Raw genomic sequence first — 15,714 nt, 5'->3', positions numbered from 1 at the left:
ATTAAAATAAAATAATTAAAAAAATTAAAACAAAAAAATTTTTAAATAAAATTATTTCATTAAAATATTTAAGAAATAATAAAAAAATTTATATTAAGTATATTTAAAGTTGAAAGTGAGTTTACGGTGGTTTACTTAACTATTTGAAGTCATTTCTAAAGGATAAGAAACTTTTACTTTAAATTAAATTTAAAATCTGCAGATTTTACTATACAAACAAAGGTCAGTATTTAAAAAAAAAATTATATAAATATAATATTATGTAAGAATATCAATTTTGGTGAATTAAACAAAACTTAAAATGAAAGAAAATAGTCTATAATAATTATTTAACATTGTTACCTCTCTTCGATGGTCAGAAATTTACAATGAGTAAATTATATACAAACTTACTTCCATAACTCGAACTCCTATAACTCGAATTTTCTACAGTCGAACTAAAAAGAGTGCAACAGGGTTTTAGAGAGCAAATTACACACAATTTCGTTTCCATAGTTCGAACTCCTATAACTCAAATTTCTCTATAACTTGAATAAAAATATTGTCACGTGCCAATAGGAATATGGGAAAGTGCAGTCTATAAATGGAATGTTTGTTTTAAGTATGAATCCATTTTGATGTTAGGGGAAGTCCCTTTTTCTAAAACAAATGTTTAAATTTTTCCTTCTTACGCTGCTTTTTGTGCAAATGCCAGTCGCTAGTATTAGAGCTCAGCCTTCCAGGAATAAAAAGGAAGACTCATTCAAGAAGAATGATACTATAACTGATGATCACAAAAAGGCTTCGAATATATTCGGATCTCTTTTTACTGAAATTCGAAACCCTAATTTCTGAATATTTCACTTCACTATAACTTCTGTGCTATATTTGATTTCAAATAAATAAATAAATATCTTAAGGTTTTAGTTTCTTTTAAAAATAAAAAAAATCTTTAACTCGAAGTTATAAATCGAACCTTTTCTTTACAAAATGGTACTTTGAGTTATGGAAGTTTGACTGTATTTTAATAAGTCCCCGGATTGAAACTATTTTTTTTTAAATATTCTGAATAATACCTCGATTTATCCTAATATTCAAAACTATTTTATTGGACACAGGCATTTAAACATCTGTGAATTTCTGTATTGCTTTAAAGCGCTTTCCATAAAATACATATTTGGAAAATAAGATGACGTGATATGAAACCATATATGGGAGTCATGTGGACGAAGAAGGGGATATAGTTTTGATTTAAAGAAAATAGTGTTATTTAATCAAATAAAAAATAGTGTTATTTAATCAATTAGAAAAAACTACATACTGTACTAAAAGTTTACATCAAAGCTTTGGACTACCAAAGCAGAAAATTCTTGTTTCAAATTTATTATGCCCGTTAAGTACATTATATATATACATTGTGACCGAAAAGTTTCCGGTCATAAATAAATAAAACGCAAAATTCTTAATCTTCATCAATATTTATTTTATCTCCTTCAAAATATGCTCCATTAGAAGCGATACACAAATGCCAACGTTTCTTCCAATCATCAAAACATTTTTTATAGGCGCTTTCCGGTATGGCTTTGAGTTCCCTCTGCGAATTCTGTTTTACGTCTTCTATGGATTCAAAACGCGTTCCTCTGAGTGGTAATTTGAGGTTGGGAAACAGGAAAAAGTCACACGGTGCAAGATCAGGTGAATACGGTGGCTGTTCGATGGTATTTATTGAATGTTTGGCCTTAAAATCGTTGATAATGTTGAACAAATTGAGGTGAATCGGAACAAGCCGGGCGTTGACACGTCGCATACACAAATTGTCCACCAAAATCAAACGAGCCATCTCACGACCGATGCCTAGCTCTCGTGCTATCTCTCTAACACTCACATGAGGATTTTTGAACACGATTTCCTTTGCCTTTTCAATGTTTTCGTCGGTGGTAGAGGTCGAAGGTCGTCCAGAACGCGGCATGTCTTCGACGGTCGTACGACAGTCCTGAAAGGCTTTGTACCACTCATAAACTTGAGTTTTCGATAAAACTGATTCCCCATAAGCCTTTTGTAGCATTCGCAACGATTCTGCACACGAAATTTCGTTCGAAAAACAAAATTTGATGCAAACTCTTTGTTCAATATTTTTTTCCATTGTTTTTTTCGCAACGCACTACTGAGGTGAACTGGTTTCAACAGCTGCCGTAAACGAACTGTCTGACAGATCGCGCTCATTTTTGGCATAGTAATTAAGGACAGTGCTGCCAAACTACATAAACTTAAAATATCGAAAAATATACAGCGCGCGAATTTTAAATGAGAACCTCCGAAAACCTTTCGGTCACAATGTATGTAATATAGATTAATTGGCAAAGTAAAATTATAATTCAAAATACATTGTAGGACTTCACAAATATATGTATGTTGTGTCCTCTTATTATGTGATCTAATATTTTGTTAACTATCTAATTCATAATAATTAAATATTATAAAATGCTGAAGTGGAATTTTATCAATATAAAATTTTTTTGCGTGTTGCAATATTTATTATTTTATTATTATAATAATAATATTTTATTATTACTTTTTTATTATTTTAATATTATTTTATTAAATTTGATTTTAATTTCAATATGAAAAAGGTGACTATTTTCACTTTAACAGAAACTGTGGCATTTAATAGAGAAGTTTCGAACAGTAGTGCGCTATAACAACAAAAATTATTTTTATAATTTTTCAATTAATTACAGCTGTTTCAAGTATTGCCAAATGCCCATAATCAGTGATCTTGGAGTAATTCTTGTATTAAATTATTCGTAAATAATTTTTTTTGAAACTGTGAGTACCAGGAATTAAACTTGTGTCCTGCCAAATTTGAAGCTAAGAGTCAGTGCTCCTTAAACAACTCTGGGCAACTTTGCCTCTGATACTCTTCATACTCTGCAACTCTGGGGAGTATGCAGAGAATTTAATTAGGAGTTTTATTAAAAAAAATCTTTTATATCTAGTATAGATAGATAATTGAAGAAAGTTTAAATGCCATTCAATAGTCCAGTGTTCCGTAAGAACCATTATTATCTTAAACACATCCCCTTTGCTCCTGTAGTTTGAGTCAGAGGATCTATATTTGGAGTTATAGGCTATTACAAATTTACAAAAAGCCGTTGCGATAGCTTTTTGCTTAATTTAAAGCTTAGAGTAGACATTTTGGATGGTCTTCACTATATTGAATACCGATTTTTATTCAGTTTGTTGTATAATATATTATGAAAGGTTAATTCGAGTTGGTGTTGATCAGCTTCACTAAACCATTTTTTGGGTGAACCTTTTAGTATCTTACTAGGAATGTGAGGTGATGTGAATATTTATGTGGGTTAAAAATCGAAGTTATTTGTCAGTCCACAAAGTTGTAGGATTACTTTCAGATAATTTTAATAATTTAAAATAAAAATTTATTTTATTAAACAGTTCATTTATCATTATCTTATTAATAATGAATACATATATGCATAAATATAGTCCTTAGATGTTTTTCGGGGTGTTTCAAACCATCAAACAACATATAATTTAGATATACTGTCAGCTGCTTTAGTGTTGTACTCGGGCTTTCTATGTTATATCTGTGAAGAGGTTTCGTGTTTCATCTTTTATTTATTTTTTAACCCTTGCAATTATAAGATTTCCATAAAGATCCGTATTTGTGGTCACTTTGGGTATACACCATTCTTCGCAACATTACGTTTTGCTAGATTTAACGTTTGTCAATATTTGTTTTGGTCGATTAAACACTTGGCAGAAAGTGTACATTGTAGTAAGTGTTGTCCCAGCTTGCGACACTCAACCAGAGCTGTGAATCTGGTACTACGGGTGTGAGTGGCCCGCAGCTTCGGCTGTGCTGACCAGTTGAGGTGGGTAGAATGATCAGGTATTTGTTCATCATTCGTTCGGCGTGGAGTTGTGTATTCATCATCGGGTTGAGTGGTCCTTGCATCAAACCAAGGTGGAAGTTATGTCCTGCACACATTGCTTCATTGGCACCGGCGGAAATTCATTAAAATTTCCAATGAGGCGTTTATCGGCGCATTATCTTGATTTATATGTTTGTAGGTACCCACGCTAAACAACACTGATACTGTCTGGATTGTTTGTCATACTGATCAATAAAATATATGATTTATATGATATCCAAAGTTCTTTATACTGCATAAGAAGTGTTTTGCCAAACTCAATATTTCATTTCATATCATTATTCACATTATATATTATTATTATTATATATAAAAGAAACAATTTTAGTATCATATTATTGCGTAAAATATATTGAAATTGAAACTAATTCTCAAATAAGCAAATTTTTAAATGCATATTCCACATTACTTTAAGGAAGAACATTTCAATAAGTAAAATTCATGTTTAAGATACAATGTAACACAATGTAATTATCTTTTTTGGTATCTAAAGCTTTTCAACTCGATATCTCAAATAAAAAAATTTAGTCTCATGAAACGGAAATACAATCTGTAGTGCTTATTCATTGAATGGGGCAATGAAACATGCTACCTTGGTAGCATAAATGCAAGATGATGAGTTTTTAAAATCTGGTTTGCTTTTTAAGGGAAATTAAATATTTGTACTACAAATAAATTTGGGATGAACCAAATTCAAGTCACGAATTCAAAAACTCTGAGGTAGTATCAAAACTTAATTTGATTTATATTCATTTTATATAATTATGAAATCATTGCATAAATTACATACATAATTAATAAAATTAGTATGTAAAATATTCACCCATTGCATGCTCGAAAAATCATACTGGCATATAATTAATTCTTTTTCTTTACAAATATTTCCCTTTGAAAGAAAAATCTGAAAAATCCAGTTAAAAGCAGGAAGGAATATTGAACACAAAAGACTTAAGCAACGAACTTGATTCAATTAAAACGAAACTCGTTCAACGAATGAACGCGCATCCATCAAAAGGGAGTGGAACTTTTTTCTGTTTTATTTACATTTTTTACTAATATTATTACAATTTTTTGTTTTGGTTAAGAAATATTACCTTAAAAATTGCAAAAAAACCAAAATTTTCTTATTTGTCAGTGAAGCTAACTACACAGTCATTTAAAAATAGTGTCGTTTGAATTAATTTGGTCAAGGCCAAGCTTACACATCTTTAGTCAAAATAATTAATAGAAAAATTAATTTTTTCAAGTACCAAAACTTTTGTAAATTGAAATGTTTAAACATTTTTTTTTATTGTTAAAAGATAAAAATGTTAAATTATTTCTGAATTGTCAAAAACATTAACAATTTAAACGTGCAGCCGTGCAAATTGTGATGATCATCTCGAATAAAAGCAATCATTCACAGTTCGTTGTAAATAATTTCAGACCTCAGACTTCAGATTTCAGATTTCAGACTTCAGATTTCGCTAGATACTCGCCTCTAAGCAAATGTATTTACGCGCACTTAGTCTTTGATGCCTTGAAGAAAAAAAATAACAACAAAGATTGAATTTAATATTTTATTGAACATTAACATAAAATTAGGCAAATTTTTTGTCATTTTTAAATAAAAAGATTTAATAAAAACAAATAAATAAAAAATGATTTGATGAGCTTCGGCTGTTTTTAACTGTAAAAAGATAAAAGCTTAAAGGTTTTGTAATTATTCACAAAAATATTTTAGTTTTACAATACAAATTTTGTTTTGTTTTCTTAGCTCATTATGCAATTAAAATTGTTTAAGACTTTAATTAATTCACTCGATTTTATAATGAATTAATATAAATTAAAAAACGAAATAGTTTTTTTTTTGAGAATGTGAGGTAATTTAACAAGTGAATGGCTTTAGTACTCAATTCGATTGATTGAGCTTTATAAACTATACTTTTTGCCCGACATTTTCCGGCGTTTATTGGTTTTCGAAAAACCTTAACAATCTTAAGAGTTAAGTTAATTGATTTGTGGTTTTCTGTTTTCAAAAAATAAAAAAAATTATCTCTTGGTTTTCAATAACAATAATGATAAAATTGCATTAGTTAATAAAGTTCTTATTAAGGTCTGTGTTGTTATTTGTGATGAATTACATCACTAGATAGAAGTGGTCCAAGAGATTTTATTTTATTTAAGTAATAGGCTATTAAAGCACTCGACCTAAAATTTAAATTGTGCGCCCAACTAGGACAATTTCAGACTATTTATAAATCTTGTAATTGCTGTGGGCTTAATTTTACCTATTTGACTTGGGACTAAGATCCCGCTTCCAAGGTAATCGAGTTTAAGTTAGATATCAGTTGAGACCTTCCGCACCAAAGTCCACTTAAGTTTAAATAATAGGCCGTTGTGATACCACGGATTAGCCCTTTTTATATGCACATAAGAAACACTTTCAAAATAATCGGCCAGCATACAGACAACCCTGAAAGTCACGACATTATTCAAATGAAAGTTAACTAATATAACAAATCTTTAAACTTGGCTTAATTCATAATTTGTCATGATAAAAGCTTCGTGAGGTCAGTAAAAAAAGACGTCCGAATATTTTGAATCTTTTATTGGCCAATGATAAACATTGACTTATGAGGTGGAGTACTGTTTATTCCTCATCTGGAGAACTGCAAATTCGACAAATGTCATTATAGGTTAAAACTAGTCTCAAAACAAATATGAATAATTGGTAGCCCTTTTAAGTATTTTATATTATAATTTTCTCATATTTCTGTGCAATGCCATTCTTAAAACTAATAATAAAATGTGTTTAGGATTATTAGACTGATTTTGGTTCCATAACATTTATTTTAGTATAATGTTGAGAACCATATATATAATTTTAACGTAGTTAAAATGATATTATAGTAGGATAATATCTAATTAAAAACATGATTTTTATCTTCTCATAAATATAAAGCAAATAATTTAAAGTAGTTTTAGTTCACATCTTCGAAACGTCGGCGATAGTTATATAGACTACTATAGGTATAATTAGAAAGACAAAAATAAAAATTAATCTATAAACTTTTATATTTCACTCTTCAGCCTTTTTATTAGTTAAGAATAACTAAAACAACTCAAAAACTGCTTTCACAAGCCCTCAACCTTTTTGTGGGTTAAACTGGGCCAGGTCAAAACAAATTATCAAGGAGAGGGAAAATCATGTGCGGCTGAAGTACTGGGAAGACTTCCTAGGACTTAGACAAAGCAAAGCACTGATAAAATCGAACTCCTATAAAAACATTCTTAAATTCTCAAAATGTAATTTAAAATTGATAACGGTTCCATTACAGGTCATCATGACCTGAAATATCATCTTCATAAACTACGATTATCTGCTAATTCGGAATATAGATTATGCCTCGAAGATGAGAAAAGTACTATGCATATTCTTTGTGATTGTCCAGCTTTAATAACGCACAGAAGAAACTTGTTTCATATGGAATTTCTGTCACCAGAGAAAATATTAAGAATTCTTCTCTAGATTTAGTTTTGAACTTTGTTCAAAAAGCTTTAAAGGGTTTTGTGTAATCAATAGTGAAATTGGTGCAATAGGACTCTTCTGGCCGCAATACCGGCTGCTGGGCGATTTCAAGTCAAAGCTTTAATAATAATAATAATTAAAAATAAAGCAAATAATATATAAAAACATAAAACGAAATCTAAAAGTTTTTGTCGTTGTATGTTTAGGAATTGAAGGCAGACTAAAAGTGAACTCGTTTACCTATATTCGAAGGTATTTCGGAAGACGATCTACTACTTTTGTGTGATGAGACAAATACTCATCTAAGTTTACCTATAATTATCACCACAGCAATAAATGATGATTCAACTCAATTCAATAGATCAACTAAAAATTTCATTAAATAATCCGTCCTTTAGTAATTGTAAATAAGGTGGTTCCGGATCTCTGCTACACAGTTCCATACATAAGCCATTGTCCTTCAATTTGCAAGTATTTTTAATTTAGTTTCTGAGAATTGTAAGTAAAAGTAAATTTTTAACTGGTTGCCAAAATTTTAAATGTCCAAAAAACAAAGACAAGAAACGCAACAAAATTAAAAAGACTATAACTAGCATTTCAAGATCCAAGCATTGCAAATTCGTAGGTGATAAAAGTTTTGCAAGCATCTGCCAGTTTCTGTGAGTGTTAAAAACTGCAATTAGTTTCAGTTTCTTACTCAAGCAAATTTTCCCACTTCGCTTTCTAGTTATATGGAAATGTAGCTAATCAACATATACAGCAATGACTGCCACAGATACTTTTTGCGAGCCACTTACATATTAAAATTGTGACAAAAAAAAAGTATCTATAACGAATGTATCTACAACGATAACAACGTCATTGATTGTTTCAAACTTCAACTTAAAGATTGATATTTGGATTTGGATTGTTACAAAATCTATAAATGAAAAAAAAATTAGCAGAAAATTAAAAGAAGAGGCAACAAAACAATAAATAAAACACAATAAAGGCCAATGAATTAGCATAGAAAGTCTTTTTGCATTTTTTTATTTTTTGCATATGTCATAAGATACTCGCACCTAAAAGTGTTTTGTTGAGTGTGCAGATACATTTCGTTAGGTTCGGTTATGAATATATGAATACATTCAGTCCGCACTCAAACTCAAACTCAAACGTCACAAGCGGTCAATGTTTTTTTCAGTGTAGGTAAATAATTTCTTTGGTCTGTTGGAGCCGTTACTAAGTTGCAATAGATATTTTTCGGTTGGCAGTTCACTAGGAGGAAGTGTGACAGAGAGAAATTCACTTTGAAGCCATGAATTACAAGGCACAAAAGACATTCACAGACTGTCTCAAAATTGTTATTGTTTTGCGGTATAATTTCTCTGAACTTGTATTGATTTATGTTAATAAATATTACCAACTATTGTAGAATTAACCGCTACTTTATATATATTTATAACTAAAATTTAAACCATTGAAAAAAAATGCTAATTATAGTTTTTTTGCACGTCAAGAACAATTACAGTGCTTTTAATTAAATATCAAAAGTTTTGCAGAAATAAAAAAGTGGTTAGTTTGGCGGTACTGAAACCCTAACAGTCTTCACTTAATAATTTTTCTTACGAATTAATTGTAACTTAATATCTGGCTCTAGAAGTAAAATCTAATGAAGGTCTATTTTCGGTTACATTTTGAATGTGTTCAGCAAGATGTTGTCCTAAAACTTTATCTGGAGATTTAATTCTATCAGTATAGACCCAAAAAAAAGTTAATATTTTTAAAGTTTAATTCGAGTAGGTCTAAAACTAAGAGATAAGCATGAATGAGACTCATTAGGTTATAGGTATTATGTGAGGGGTACTATTGCTATTTTTAGTTATAGTTACATACATATTTACAAGATACAAAACACAAGAAGATATAAATTTCATATATGTAATCTACTCTATCAGACTGGACTACAAAGAAAGCGAAATGTTTAAAGTAGGTTTAATACAGAGAGATCAGCTGAAGTCAGAAAAATTTTAATTTGTTCATGGTACGACTCGATTTGAGTCAGAGTTGGAGTTCATGCAAAAGGTGGTTATATCAGAAATCCGATATTAAATTTTAGAAATTTAATTGCAGTCCAATGTTTTTTCTGTTCTTAAAAATTAATTTAAAGAAATATACGTTGCAATTATTTTGAGCCTCCCAATGCAGATTGTGCTGCTTTATAATGCAGATACAAAATTAATTTGAAAGGTTTCTTTAAAGTGTGCAGGAAGGCAGAGGCTCTGTAGCATGACTAGTGCACTATTCGAAACAATATTGGAAAAAATGTTAGTACTCGTTATAATGTAAACTTAAAACATGGGTTTTTTAGTTGTATGTGAAGTTCATAATTCGAACCAGTCTAGAAGTCCATGTAATATAAAACCTTAGAAAAATTGATTGCTTTTCTAATTTCCTCTAAATCTTCGTAAGTAACCGATTTATACACTATTTTCAATTGATTAATAATAACAATAATTAATATCTATGTCCTAACAGATTTCGATATTTAGGTGTGATCTAACCAAAAAAACTCTATTATATCCAAATCGGATAAAAGTTCTTAATCGATATTTTGGATTTTTTTTAATACCTATGCTAGAATGGCTCCGAAATAGAAGAATTTAATAACCTTCGTTTTTTGGCAGAGTTCAGTTCATTGAAAAGCTACGTTTGAGGGCTTAACTTATTTGATTCTAACAAGAAAATAAGATAATTTTGTTGCTGAACTTATAAGCACTGGAATTATACTGTCAGTGTAAATATGACTACATAAATAATATATAATTATCAATTAACAAAAATAATTTTTAATAGTTTTTAAAATAAGCACCAATGAGTGCAATACAATTATGCAAGCGCCTGTATCAATCTTCCACTTATTCTTCATAGGGTGGTTGAGGTACGGCCTTCAATCCTTTTTTGGTAAATTTAATCCATGGACCGAAAGACGTCCTACTAAGTCATGTCATACAGGGTTTTCTTTCTTAAATTGGCTTCGTCTGAATTATACTGTAACTCTTGACAACTCCAAATTTTAAGACCTGTAAGTTTAAAAAGTATATATTGAGGAAATAGAGGAACTTTCTAGTATTTTATTTTATTTTATTGATAATTTGACAATGCCAACTTCATATTCTTATAAAAAGGCAATTTTCAATAAGCGGCAGATTTTGTAGTACATCTAGATCTGCACTTCTCGACAAATTTTTTAATGGGTTTATTTTCCTTAATATTGCAAAATTAAGAAAAAGAAACAAAATTGAATAAAATAATGCTCAAATAGTTGAACCTATTTTAAAATTTTAATTGGGAATTTTTCAAAATCATTGAATCAAAATTTTTTCAAAAATAGCTTAAGATATAAATTTGAGTATATTTTTCTTTTAATTTTTTGGTAAGATTGTAAATTCTAGTTGTTAATCTGGTAAGATATAGAATAAATAATTATAGAATTCCAAAAAAGATTTTTCTAATCATTTCGCTAATAGATTTGAATTAGCAATCTATATTTACTTCTGGATTATATTCGGAGTCATCGGGTTTTTAAAATTTGCTTGGTGAGTTTGGTTGATTATATAAAACCCGGGTTTTTCTAAAGCCTAGTGTCAGATGAGTAGGTATGTTCAATTACATATGTTTAACTTTTTGACAAAACGCTGGACAAGCGTGACCTTGTAACATCGCATAACATTCAAATGTATAATTTTAAAATGAACTGCTGTGAAGCGTTAGGTAACACAGCAATACAATACGTTACTAACTTAAAGAAAATAAATTCTGGCTATATTTTTTACGTTCGTTTTTTAAATTATAAATTCCTGATACTTTTTACACACAATGTAAACAATTCAATTTTAAAATGATTCAAATTTAAAATGAAAAAATTTAAAGCAAAATAATCTTCTAGTCTTTACCTTATGTTTACATTTGGAATAAAAAATTTGATTCACATTCACATTCTACGAAAAGAGTGAAGTGTATCTATTCAATTGCTGATGTTGTCTTGAGCCTCGAGCCGGTAATAGAAATGTTAAACGCCACTTAAGGAAAATACCTTTTTAATATTCTTATGGGCCAACCTTGTCAGAATGCATTCCTTTTGTAATTTAAAAAGTAAGCAGCATTTAGGTACTTGAATAGTCTTGTATATTTGTTTTGACCAAATGTTGGAGGGTTTTCACTAAATTTTATCTTCCATATAATAATTGTCATTTAACACAATAAATGATTTTTGAAACCATTAATATATAAAATTTTAAAAAACATAAATTATTTTTTGAGAAGTATTTATTAAACAAAGTTAGAATATTTGGAATTGACTTGTAATGTAAATTAAATTATTTATAAAATATAAATTTAATTTACTAGATACTAAACATATATTTTTCTAAAGAAGTGTGACATCAGTTTGAACCTAAAGCCAATATAAAAACTACAGTATTCAGTAATGCTAGACTTAGACTATGGTACTGAACTGGATAAATATGCAACAATATATTCCATTTTTCATTGAAAATTTATACAAAAACATTTCAAACATATTAAGTCTAAGTGTGAACATAGTGTAATTATGACACATTTATTATTAAAAAATAAAAGATCTTTTATATTATTAATATCCCCCTTAAGGATAATATCCTTGATATTCTTAAAGATGATATTTATAATATGTAGTATAACTGTGATATATCCATAATAAATGTAAAGTCTGTCATATTATTAACATACTTAAAGAGGATATTAATCATACGTAGTGCATATATTTGTGATATATCAGTTAAATGATTAATATCCTTAGGGAGGTAAAACAGAGGGTCCAACAGTAACAATACATGTATATCATTCTAATATAAAAACATATTTTGAAATAATAGATATATAAGATTTATAAGGTAAATGTGTGATGCAGATCAAAACTCTTTGTGATCTAAAAGACCACTTAATTATGATAATGATTAAGTCGCAGGCGTTATTTTTAGATAAAAATTATTTCATAACATCATTTACTAAAGTGAGTTAAAGTAGTGCACCCTTCAAGTTGTCATGACTCACATTTTTCATTCCATAATTTGATTTTTGCTATTTGGTTTTATGGTTTATTAAAACCCAGCAAGCGTATCTTTTAGTGTCAATAACTAAGCTAGAAATGCGAAAATGAGATAATATCAAGTTTATTGAATGCATAAAACACTTTCACTGCTGCCAACTCATTTAAATCGTTTTAAATGAAATAATTTAAGAGTAGTCAAATTTTATTATAATACCTAATGTGCATTATAATATCTATAACAATTATAATAATAATTATACGTTATTATACGTGACTTCAATTTTAATCTAGTAGAATTAAGTGCTTTAACAGTTATAGTAATAAGAGTAGTATATTGATGTTATAGTGTACTTTAGTAGATAGGTGGAGATCTGAGAGATCCTCACCAAAATAAGATAAGCATCGTTAAAGGATGTTTATAAAGGTACACACTTTTCAAGATGTATATATCACTAGAAAACAATTAATTCTAATATCAGGGACGAAGTTTGAGTAAATAATAGTTATCGTTTCAAAGTCTGTGAATCCAACTTTTAACTGAACCAAACCGACATAAACGGAAGATATAATCCAAACTTCTTTAACACCCGGTTTCAGCACTTCTTGCATTTGTCACTGTTGGCAATATTTAGCTTAATAGTCGTATTAAAACACTAACTAGCCTTCTAACTAACTAGCCTTCAGATTTGGTATATTTTTCATTCTATGATTGTATATGATCCTAACAGTTTTACACGTATTTAAGATAAGTCAACTGTCATTCATTTTTTCAAACCTATATCTAATTATCTGTAGATATCATGCAGCAGCCTACGTATTTGGTTTAGTTGGTTTTTTCATGATTGCCGGCGGTTTTAACAATATCATCAGCTATTTTATTTACATTTATAACTCAAGAACCCAAAATATATAGCCTGTGGTTATAGGCCTATATGTTAATCACAGTTTTGGAAGAAATGTAATATAAATATATTGTTTTTACGGCCTATAAACTATCCACGAAGCTATTCATTTGAGCTTTGTAATAGTAATTATGTAGATATAGTAAATATTTCTATCTGGAACACATCAGAGTAGTCAGCTTATGCATAGCAAGCTCAAATCTTCCTCGTGTCAAACAAGCATCTGCATAAATAATAAAAGTATTTTGCTAAATTTCTTATTTGTTAATCTTCATTTTCGGCAATTTTTACTTTTTCGAGATGTATTGTCAAAATCATATAATCTGAAATGACTATGATCTTCATCTTGGTTCCATATAATCCTCGCGGAGCATAGGGCTTCCAGTGAACTGACTATATGATTTAGATTTATGTGGTTATCTAAGTTGTTCTATAATCAGTATCCCTTTTGAAGAGCTTACTGCATTATTCTCTACAAAATAATGCTTAATAATTACTTTCTTTCAGTTCAAGAATTGCTGTTTGAGTTGTTCTAATGGGCCCCTGCCACAAGTTCAAGCGAATGTTTTCTTTTTCATTACAGTATGTTACACTATATCAGAACAGTATTTAATCATATAGTCAGCGTAATCGTTGTGTAACATCAGTGCCTAAGAATTGAAGAGAATTTTCATCCTTTTAAAGTACTTAAGTTAGAATTTTTTAAAATTTCTTTGACATATAATGAATTAGAAGCTTAACTTAAATATTGATTTTTTGCCTCTATGGTTATCATTTTATTATTCTAATAGTATTTTTTTAAGTAGCTTAAGAATTATATAAAAGATTTCCAGTTCATTTATTGCATGGAATAAACAATATTTAAGCTTCAGTAGGTACTGTTTTCCATCACGTTATTTGATGTCTTTCATGACGTCTTGCATTTTGTTGGTTCTAAAACAGCGTAGTTTGAGAATTATCATCATACGTCTTATGTGGGGGTATGACAGATCCAGCTATATTTCTGTTTTTTTACTTTAGTATAAATACTGTGCTGATTGGTAACTCTTAGTAGTTTTTTGTTCTAAATTGTTCTAGGCCCTCAACACATTTTTTGTGGAGCTTAGGTTTCTCTAGTAATTAATATTGTCATGTCTTTACAAACTGAAGAAAAACTTCTGAAAGCTATTATATTCCAACTCCTCCAAGCTTCAATAAAATCGGGAGAGTTAAATTTGCGTAACTCACTGGTTTATTCAAAGAAGATGGGTTGTCTTGGAAACAAATCATGGTTTTGAATTATGGTTACCTGAATTCCATGTCTATATTATTAACTAATAATATAAAATTATCATTTGTAGGCCTATTTGACCAAGTCAAACTTGTGGTGATTTAATTCGGACTTGTCGATGATTTATTATAATTAATATCTTCCTCTAATTGATGGAAGAACTTAATGGACTTTTAATAGATAAATCCATTAATTATAAGGTAAATGTATGCTCCTATTACTTTCTTTTTGCCTATGGCACTGCTTCAGTTCACTTTGTTCCAACTGTTTTCTTTCTTCAAAGTTGCTTACACGCGCCAACTTTTGCCAGAAATGCACTTTCGTTTTCTGTTTTGAGTTTCGTCTTCCATCGAAGACGTGCAGTACGAGTGTCTCTTGAAAAGTGCAGTGTCCAATTGATTGCAGCCGAAACGAAAACTGGAAATGCTTTAAATTACAAATAAAAAGCAAAAGAAACGAAATATTTGTGAAATGGTGAAATGTGGCCAGGAGTAATGCGGTGGAAGACAACGCCACACTACGTTTACTTAAAACAGGTACATTCGTTAATTATGTAAACAAACCGAATTCCGCAGAAATGCATTTAATTAAACATTGCACCACGCAAATTTATGCAACGAGTTAACATATTTTTGACTCAATAACTTCATTTTTACCTAACATTTTGCTAAAGAGATCAAACTTTATTAATATGGTTTCAGCATCATTATAATTATTGGATACAAAGTACGTATATTCAATAACCGAATATGGGGCCATAAATGTTAAACTTGACCAGCTAGTTTCATGTGAAATAAAAAACGCATCTATATACTATTTGAGAACCATTTTTATTCCACTGTCTTTTAAATATTTTCTGGATCTGTTTTTACAAAATAGTGTTGCCATATCAGACTCATGAACTATAAGATATTTTTACAATAATATCTGACACTACTCGTCACAAAATAATTTAAATTTAATGTCGCTTCCTGAATTCTTTCGGAAAAAACGAGTCGCATGGAGACCATTTATATTCCCAAATC

The sequence above is a fragment of the Teleopsis dalmanni genome, chromosome 2 (genome assembly GCF_002237135.1).
Source record: "Teleopsis dalmanni isolate 2A chromosome 2, ASM223713v2, whole genome shotgun sequence".
Classification (NCBI taxonomy): Eukaryota; Metazoa; Arthropoda; class Insecta; order Diptera; family Diopsidae; genus Teleopsis; species Teleopsis dalmanni.
The sequence above is the reverse complement of the archived record's forward strand: the minus strand, read 5'-3'. Positions refer to the sequence as shown.